We start from the raw sequence: 9,786 nt of genomic DNA on the forward strand, positions 1-9,786 counted from the left end.
CTACTTTTGGTAAAAGCTCACAGAGTTGTTCTGGGAAATTGACTGCTAGAAATAACAGGTTCTATTTGTTTTCCTTTCTAGTATCAGTCACAATCAAGAATTTAATAGTTGGAATATCATGTCTGCCTATTTCTCTCGCTCCACAAATGTGTAAACCTACATTTTTCCCACTAAAGTTCCCTTTGGACATTAAAATAACATTCCCTTTGGACAAAATGTTCAGCTTCAAGATTAGACAAAGGGATATTTCAATACTGCATCTTCTAAAGTTGAAATATTGTTTCTGAACTGTTTACATGAATCAAACCAAATTATACCTGCTCTTCAAACTTATTAACCCAGACTCCTCCATTTCTTTGAATTTAGCTAATATCTGGGACCCTTACATGTCTATTTTATTTTATTTTATAAAATACATGATCAGTAAACCAATGACTAAAAAAAAAAAAAATAGTAGTACATCTTTTATCTTTGCACCACTTTCCTTTTGCCTGAAATTATTTTCCCCCAGATTTTCATGACTGACTTCTTATTCAAATTTCAGATCTGAATGTACCTTCACACGTCCCTTTTGATGTCTTTAGCTTTTAATTTTTGCTAATATTGCATTTCTTATCTATAGCCTTTCAGACATAATATTTACAGATTAAGGTCTTTTTAACTTGCAAACACAAAAGTGAGAAGTGGAATTGTTACCTGTTTAGCCTTGTAAAGATGGTTCCATAACATGTTTAACCTCGTATTCTCCATGGATGGTCCCTCTCAGCTAGTAAATCAGACAGAATGTTCTATTTGAAGTCAGTGTAGTCTTAGATTGTCTTTTGTTACTTCTTCTGTTTTATATTTATCCTTTTAAAATCGCTTAGCAGAGAGCTCCTTATGCTGCCACTTCAAGCTTCTATGTTTTGGCCCTTTTATTATATATCTGCTTTTTTTATGATTATAGACTCATAATTTCATTCAAACAAAACAATGGAAGAGGCTTTCGTTTTTCCTGGTCACAATATCATAAATGGCCAAGGGACAATATGTATCTTTTTCTAAATGTGTGGAAACACTTAAATGAGATAATGGTTAGAGGGGGTAGGAAAAAGAGAATTATAAAGTGCAATGTGATGCCATTAAGATAAGGAAACTTGTATTGTCATGCTCGGCATTTATTTTATGACTATTAAGAACTCCAAGGCGAAAGTCACATTCCCCCCTAGTTATGGGCCCCTCCACTTCATCAACCAATACCTCACGTAACTTTCGGGGAGCTGTTTCAGATTTGGTCACAGCTTCCATCTAGGTAGTAAGCAATGTGTTCACAGAGTGCTAATACTGTGATAGATTACACTGATACTTTGAAGCTGCCCTCTTCTAAATATACTCCTCTTGGTCAAAGTGATTTTTAAGATTTTTTTGATATTATTAAGTTTCACAAAGGGTCCAATAGACTTTCCTGCACATCGCCGATGTACACTCACTAAATATTATGCAGTGATTGAATCGTACATGAGATATAGGGAAAAGATCAGTGTTTATTTGCTGAGGAATTCTTGGGTCTCTCTTAAAAATTCTTTTCATATTGAGTGTCTTTTTCCATATGACGTACTAGGGATACAGAGAATCTTGAAATCACTTCCTCAACAGATGAATAACCAAATAACCTGTTTTTGAACACCTTCAGTGATGAGGAACTTAATACTGCTCAAGACAGCCCCCTCTGTTTTTAAACACCTATTACTACTAGAGGCATCTAAATCTGCTTTTCTGTACATCTGCCCACTACCCTCAGAGGCTGTTCAGAACAGGTCTGGGATCCTCTACATGGCAACTTTTCATACACTGGAAGTTGTCATGATGCCTCCCATGTCTTTGTTCTCTAGGCCAGATGTCTCCAGACCTTTCAACAATCCTTCAAATGATAGTTTTAATCTATCCCACCTTCCCTCTTCCAAACATGCTTCTGTTACTCAATGTGTCTTTTAAAATGTGATACTCAGAACTGAACAAAAGGTTCTGGGTGTGGTGTGATCAGGGCAGAGTGCAGGCAGAAGCACTGTCTTTTGTTTTGCCCATCACCATGCTATTCACGTTAGCTCTTTACAGCCACAAGAAACTGTTGACTCATATTAATATTGTAAACAACTCCAGGACAGAGAGCCCAGAAATAAACCATACTTATAAGGTCAATTAACTATTATTAACTATGAGAAAGGAGGCAAGAATATACAATTCTTGAATATACAAGTGTTTTAAATAAATGGTATTGGGAATACTGGACAGCTACATGTAAAAGAATGACCACTTTCTCACACCATACGCAAAAATAAACTCAAAATGTATTAAAGACCTAAATGTGAGACCTGAAACCATAAAAACCCTAGAAGAGAACATAGGCAGTAATTTCTCTGACATCGGCCCTAGCAATATTTTTCTAGATATGTCTCCTAAGGCAAAGGAAACAAAAGCGAAAATAAACTGTTGGGACTACATCGAAATAAAAAGTTTCTGCACAGCAAAAGAAACAATCAACGAAACAAAAGGCAACCTACAGAATGGAAGAAGATATTTGCAAATGATATATCTGATAAGGGGTTAATATCCAAAATATATAAAGAACTTATACAACTCAAAACCAAAAAAACCCACAAATAATCCAATTAAAAATGGACAGAAGACATGAATATACATTTCTCCAAGGAAAACATGCAGATGGCCAACACACACATGAAAAGATGTTCAACATCACTAATCATCACAGAAATGTAAATTAAAACCACAATGAGATACCACCGGTCAGAATGGCTAGTTGCAAAAAAAACAAGAAACAACAAGTGTTGGCAAGGATGTGGGGAAAAGGAAACCCTTGTGCACTGTTGTTGGGAATGTAAATTGGTACAAGCATTGTGGAAAAAAATATGGAGTTTCTTCAAATACTAAAAAGAAATATACCATATGACCCACTAATTCTACTACTGGGTATCTGCCACCAAAAAACCAAAAATACCAATTTAAAAATATATATGCACCCCTACGTTTACTGCAGCATTATTCACAATAGCCAAGATATGGAGACAACCCAAGTGTCCATCCATAGATGAGTGGATAAAGATATGGTATACACACACACACACACACACACACACACACACACACACACACACGAATATTACTCAGCCATGAAAAAGAATGAAATCTTACCATTAGTAACAACATGGATGGACCCAGAGGGTATTATGCTAAGTGAGATAAGTCAGACAAAGAAAGACAAATACATATGATTTCACTCATATGTGGAATCTAAAAAACAAAATAAATGAACAAATAAGAAACCAGACTCTTAAATACAGGGAACAAACTGGTAGTTGCCAGAAGGGAGGTGTGGGAGGGGACAGATGAATTAGGTGAAGGGGATTAAGAGGTACAAACTTCCATTTGTAAAATAAATAAGTCATGGAGACAAGAAAAGTACAGCATAGGGATTTTAGTTAAAAAAAAGAAAGATTGTAAACAACTAAAATCCCTCGAGTTCCCCATTCTCTGCTTAACTAATGTAAGACGTTGCATGCACTGACTTAGCCTAGTCTTGATCCATAGAAGATTTGATAGAGCTAACATTTTCATTTTAAATATCATTGCTAACTTTTAACTTTTGAGATTTAGTTCCATCTATGTCATTCAGCACATTGACTACTGTCAAAGTAATACAGACGGTTCTGAAAAGACTTAGGTACAAACATTCCAAGTGCCCAATGACTGGATGAGTCCAGAAATGCCTTAACAATTCAGAAGAGAGTGGGATTGTTTACGGAGTAGGAAAGAGATTAGTGCTAAGAAGTAATGATAACTATTCTATTTGTTTATAGAGTTCTGCAATCGTATTATTCTTCCCAGTCGAAACCATATCATTCTTGATTTTGAGAAGCATGGAATCATCAAGAAAATTGATGTCATCAATAGAAATGACAAAAAGAGTGCACAACTGTGGTACACAAATAGAAACCTGCTTTCGGGAAAGTAGGACTACAGCAGTAAGAGTCTCAGGTCTTAGGACCATTATCTTGTTGGATGATTTTATTAGTTCCAATCGTTTTCTTAGACATTTTGAATTTTCTAGGTACTTTTTTTCTTTCTAGCCAATATTTCTACCTCCTATTTCTTTCATTGTCAAAGGGGCAATGTTTATGTTGAGCAAAAACATATTTCTCTTACTCCTGACTTTGTGGGAATGTAGCTGTTTCACTATCAAGAATAGTGTTTCCTTCTGGTATCTCACTATCCAATTAAGGAAAATTGCTTCTGTTCTTAGGTTAGCAGTATTTTTTCTTAAAAAAAAATTAAAATGGGCATTTTCAGCATCTACTGAGATTCAAACAACACATTAAACCCTTCTTACAATGTAAATTAACAGGAAATACAGAGGTGAAAGAAAAAAACTCTGCCCTTCATAAAGGGACCTAGTCTTATACATGAAAGGGACAAATAAAATTTGCTATACAATGGGATACATGCAGCAACAGAAATACATTCATTTTTTTTTAAACATTTATTTATTTTCAAGAGATGCAGAGTGCAAGTGGGGGAAGGGCAGAGAGAGAGAGGGAGACACAGAATCTGAAGCAGGCTCCAGGCTCTGAACTGTCAGCACAGAGTCCGACATGGGGCTCAAACTCACGAACCGTGAGATCATGACCTGAGCCGACATTGGCCACTTAACCGACCGAGCCACCCAGGTGCCCCAGAAATACCTTCACCTTAAAAATATTTTGGAGGGGGCACCTGGGTGGCTCAATCAGTTAAGAGGCCACTTTTGGTTTCCGCTCAGGTCATGATTTCACCGTTTCTGAGTTCCAGCCCTGCATCAGGCTCTGTGCTGACAGTGCGGAGCCTGCTTGGGATTCTCTCTCTCTCTGTGTCTCTGTCCACCCCTCCCCGGCTCATGCTCACTCTCTCACAAAATAAATAAATAAACTAAAAAATAAAAATAAAAAAACATTTTGGAAATAAGAGTAATAACAATAAATGCATGAGTAAAAGCTTACACAAGGTACAAAGTAGCTCAGAAGATGGAAAATGATTATTCACGGTGAGTAGGGGAGGGAAGAGAGAATAGTAAAGGAAAGCTTCCGGTAAGAGATGGCATATCTAAGGGATGGAAAAAAAGAGGTCAAAGAAAGAACATGGGCTAAAGCCTGGAGTTGTGAAGCTGTGTGTATTTGGAAAACCGGCCAGTTCGTTACTGCCAGAATGTAAAATGTTTTGCAATGAGAGATTAAAAAGCTGGAATGTCAGCAGATACTAAATTATAAAGAGTTCTGAGGAACTAGAGTTCATCCCGTGATAGGAAGTCAGTAAAGAGTTTTAAGCAGCAGCAAGAGATATGATTAGGATTGCATTTTACAAGGACCGTTTGGACAACAGTATGGCAGGTGGATTGCTGTGTGCAGAAACGGTGGCAGAGAGACCAGTTAAAAAATGTCATTACAGCAATCTATCAGAGAGGAGGTAAAAGATGAAGGCCTAAACTAAGGCAATAAAAATCAGAATTGAGAACAGAGAGGAAGTTCCAGACATATTTGAGAGGTCGACTCAGTGGTGATTGGTGAGATGCTGAGGAAGGGGGTGGTGGGAGGGAAGCAGGTGTGCCTGCGTTTATAGCCAGGCTTCAGGTCGGATGATTGGGTGGATGGTTGTCATCGTCTAAGAAGCAAGACAGGAGAGAAAACAGGTTGGCCAAGTATTTGGCCCCAAACTGATTTTTTGAGATGCTTCCATCTAGACAAAGGGGTGCCTGGCTGGCTCAGGCGGTAGAACCCGCGACTCTTGATCTTTGGGTGGTGAGTTCAGGCCCCATGGTGGGCATGGAGACTACTTAAAAAAAAAAAAAAAAAAAGGTATCTAGATGAAAATATCCCATAGCAACTGCATAATATAATTCTGAGGCTTAGTTCAAACATCTTGCTGGAGTTGAGTGGTTGTCGAAATTGTGGCGATAAACCAGGAAGAGGATATGGAGCTGTCCTATGTAATATGATGGCACTAGCCACGCAGGGCTATTTAATTTTTTTCTAACAGTTTCATTGAAGTATAGTTCATACACCGTACAATTTACTGATTTAAAGTGTACAACTCAATGGCCTTTAGTGTATTCAGAGTTGTCCAATCATTAACACGATTTTAAACCATCACTCCAGAAAGAAACCCTGTATCTCTTAATAGTCATTTTCATTTCTCCTAAATACTTAAAACTAAACAAAAAAAAATTTTAAGACTGTACATGACCTGGCTCCTGCCTCCCCAACCTCATTTTATAACGTTCTTCACTCCTTGTTCACTTTATTTCAGCCTATCCTGGCTCCCTTCCTGCTTTGTTTTTCTTTCTTTCCTCAGAGACACTGTGCTCATTATTCCTACTGGAAATCTCAGCTTGGACATCACCTCCACAGAGAAGATATCCACTTTATGTAAAAGAGATCATCTTCCAGCCCCCCATCCTGCCCCAGTTGCTTTCTAGCTAATCTTCCTACTTGATTTCCTCTGCAGCATTTACCACAATCAAAATAATTTCATTTACTTGTTCATTATCTGATTTGCTTCACAAGAACATGAGCTCAACAAAGGAAAAGATTAGAGGTCAGCGTTATGTCCACTGTTGTATGTACCTAGAGCAGTGACTCACATATGTACTCAAAACATACTTGTTGGGCCACCTGGGTGGCTCAGTTGGTTAAGTGTCTGACTTTGGCTCAGGTCGTGATCTCATAGTTCGGGAGTTTGAGCCCCATATCGGGCTGTGCACTGACGGTGCAGGGCCTGCCTGTGATTCTCTCACTCTCCCTCTCTGCCCTTTCCCACTTGAGCACGCTCTTTCTCTCTCTCTCAAAAGTAAATAAACTTTATGTTTATTTACTTTTGAGAGAGAGAGAAAGAGACACAGAGCATGAGCAGGGGAGGGGCAGAGAGAGAGGGAGACACAGAATCCGAAGGAGGCTCCAGGCTCTGAGCTGTCAGCACAGAGCCTGACGCCGTCTCAAACTCGTGAACCGTGAGATCATGACCTGAGTCAAAGTTAGACGTTTAACTGACTGAGCTACCCAGGTGTCCCAAGGTCCCAAAATAAATAAACTTTAAACACCGCCCCCCCCCACACACACATACACACTTGTTGCATGAATGAATGAATGGAAGCCAAGGTGAGAGACAGCATGGTATTTGGGGAGACCTCTAAATGATTGAGCACAGCTGAATATAAGCTAGTGATCAGAGTTGATGCTGGAGAAAGAAGGCATCAGAGTTTACATGCTATGATAAGAAACTAGTATTTCATCTTGAAGGCAATAAGAAGCTCTAAAAGATTTTAAGTAAGGGAGTGACACTACTAGATTTGACTTTGTAAAAAATCACCCTAGAGAATATGATAAGTGGAGTGAAGAAGAACTACAGCACAGGCAGGCAGATTCGTCAGGAAGATATCACAGTGATCCATGGAAGAAATAAAGGTGTATGAGGGTATAAATTAATGTATAAGCGATGGGATTGAAGAGAGAATGTAGACTTTCAAATATGTCTCTTGGATAACTCATTTTTTTAAATTTTAATTTAATTTTTTATTTTTTAAAATTTACATCCAAGTTAGTTAGCATATAGTGAAGCAATGATTTCAGGAGTATTGGATAACTCATTTTTAAATAGGAGCCTATAGGGGTGCCTGGTGGCTCAGTTGGTTAAGCATCTGACTTCAGCTCAGGTCATGATCTCATGGCTCATGAGTTTGAGCCCCACGTCAGGCTCTGTGCTGACAGCTCAGAGCCTGGAGCCTGCTTCAGATTCTGTGTCTCCCTCTCTCTCTGCCCCTCCCCTGCTCGTGCTCTATCTCTGTCTCTCTTTCTCAAAAATAAATAAACATTAAAAAAAATTTAAATAGGAGCCTGTAGAAAATGGCTTCAGAAGTTATTCTCACATTGCACTTGGGCTTTTTTTTTTTTTAATTAGGTTTAACTGAGAATAAACCGAGGGTTGATGGGGGGTGGGAGGGAGGGGAAAGTGGGCGATGGGCATTGAGGAGGGCACCTGTTGGGATGAGCAATGGGTGTTGTATGGAAACCAATTTGACAATAAATTTCATATTAAGAAAATTAGGTTTAGTCTCCTCTTTATAGATAGAGAACTCTACTCTTAGAGGGAAGTAAATGGATTTAGGAAGCGATTTCCAAATTTGTTCAATTACTAGAATCACCTTGAGGACTGGTAAAATAAGGAGGGATGGGAAAGAATGAAGAGCTTTGTAGACATAGTAATTCACAGATACCTGTGAGACACCAAAACAGGCTTTTGGGCATGGCAATTTAAAATTTGAGAGGATTGTTGTTGTTGTTTTAAAGTAAGCTCTACACCCAAAGTGGGGCTTGCACTCACAACTCCCAGATCAAGAATCATATGCTCTACTGACTGAGCCAGTCAGGTGCCCCTGAGAATTCTAAACTAGACAAAGATTTTGGAATTAAGGGTAAACAGGTGAAGCCATATGTGTGGATCAGATCATCTAGTGAAAAGGTAGAACCCAGAGCAGAATCTTGGTGAACCCACTGACATTGAAATGAAGAGAGACAAAGAGAAACCAAGAAAGGAGACTAGGTGGGCATGGCTGGAGAAGGAAGAAGAAAATCACTGAGAAGAGAGTTATAAGAGACTGGAGTGGTCAAAGGTGTCAATGTCAAGACGCCACACTTCAGGCTATGTTACAGATGCTGTGAAGTTATTATCTAAACTTCAATGATTATCAAAGTCCACAGAATAGCTTTCTAAAAATATACAGAATCAAAACTGCTGGGATGAAGCCTATGAACGTATTTTTGAAAAGCTTCCTAGGTGATGTAGTTGGGTTTGAGAACCATTAATTTAAACCACTTTTCTCTAATCCAGTAACAGAGAAATGTATTTAAAAGCACTGCAAAGAGACCTAAAAAAGAAAAATCTGGGCAGAACGTCAGAATGATTTTGATAGCTTATGTTATAATCTCCCCTTGGAAAAAACTAAGGTAATTACCTAAATTTCCATAGTCATTACAATGATGCCATAAGAATAATGTGCACAGTAGAGAATATGTAATTTTCAAATACTACTCAAAATTTTTAAAAGATGGTAAAGAACATAAAGAACTAGAATTATTATTTTTTTTTCAACGTTTTTTATTTTTTATTTTTGGGACAGAGAGAGACAGAGCATGAACGGGGGAGGGGCAGAGAGAGGGAGACACAGAATCGGAAACAGGCTCCAGGCTCCGAGCCATCAGCCCAGAGCCTGACGCGGGGCTCGAACTCATGGACCACGAGATCGTGACCTGGCTGAAGTCGGACGCTTAACCGACTGCGCCACCCAGGCGCCCCAAGAACTAGAATTAAATGATTTCATTTATTATAAAGAATCTTCCCATAAATCTGTTTCATCCACATACATGACATTTTAGTGTATTCATCCCTGGAGTATTAGTGTATTCATCACTGGAATAAGGACAACTTTTTTTTTTTTTTAAATTTTTTTTTTTCAACGTTTTTTATTTATTTTTGGGACAGAGAGAGACAGAGCATGAACGGGGGAGGGGCAGAGAGAGAGGGAGACACAGAATCGGAAACAGGCTCCAGGCTCCGAGCCATCGGCCCAGAGCCCGACGCGGTGCTCGAACTCACGGACCGCGAGATCGTGACCTGGCTGAAGTCGGACGCTTAACCGACTGCGCCACCCAGGCGCCCCTGGAATAAGGACAACTTTTAAAACTACTGTGAAAAACAAGAATGAGA

Source organism: Neofelis nebulosa, chromosome 15 (assembly GCF_028018385.1).
Source record: "Neofelis nebulosa isolate mNeoNeb1 chromosome 15, mNeoNeb1.pri, whole genome shotgun sequence".
Lineage (NCBI taxonomy): Eukaryota > Metazoa > Chordata > Mammalia > Carnivora > Felidae > Neofelis > Neofelis nebulosa.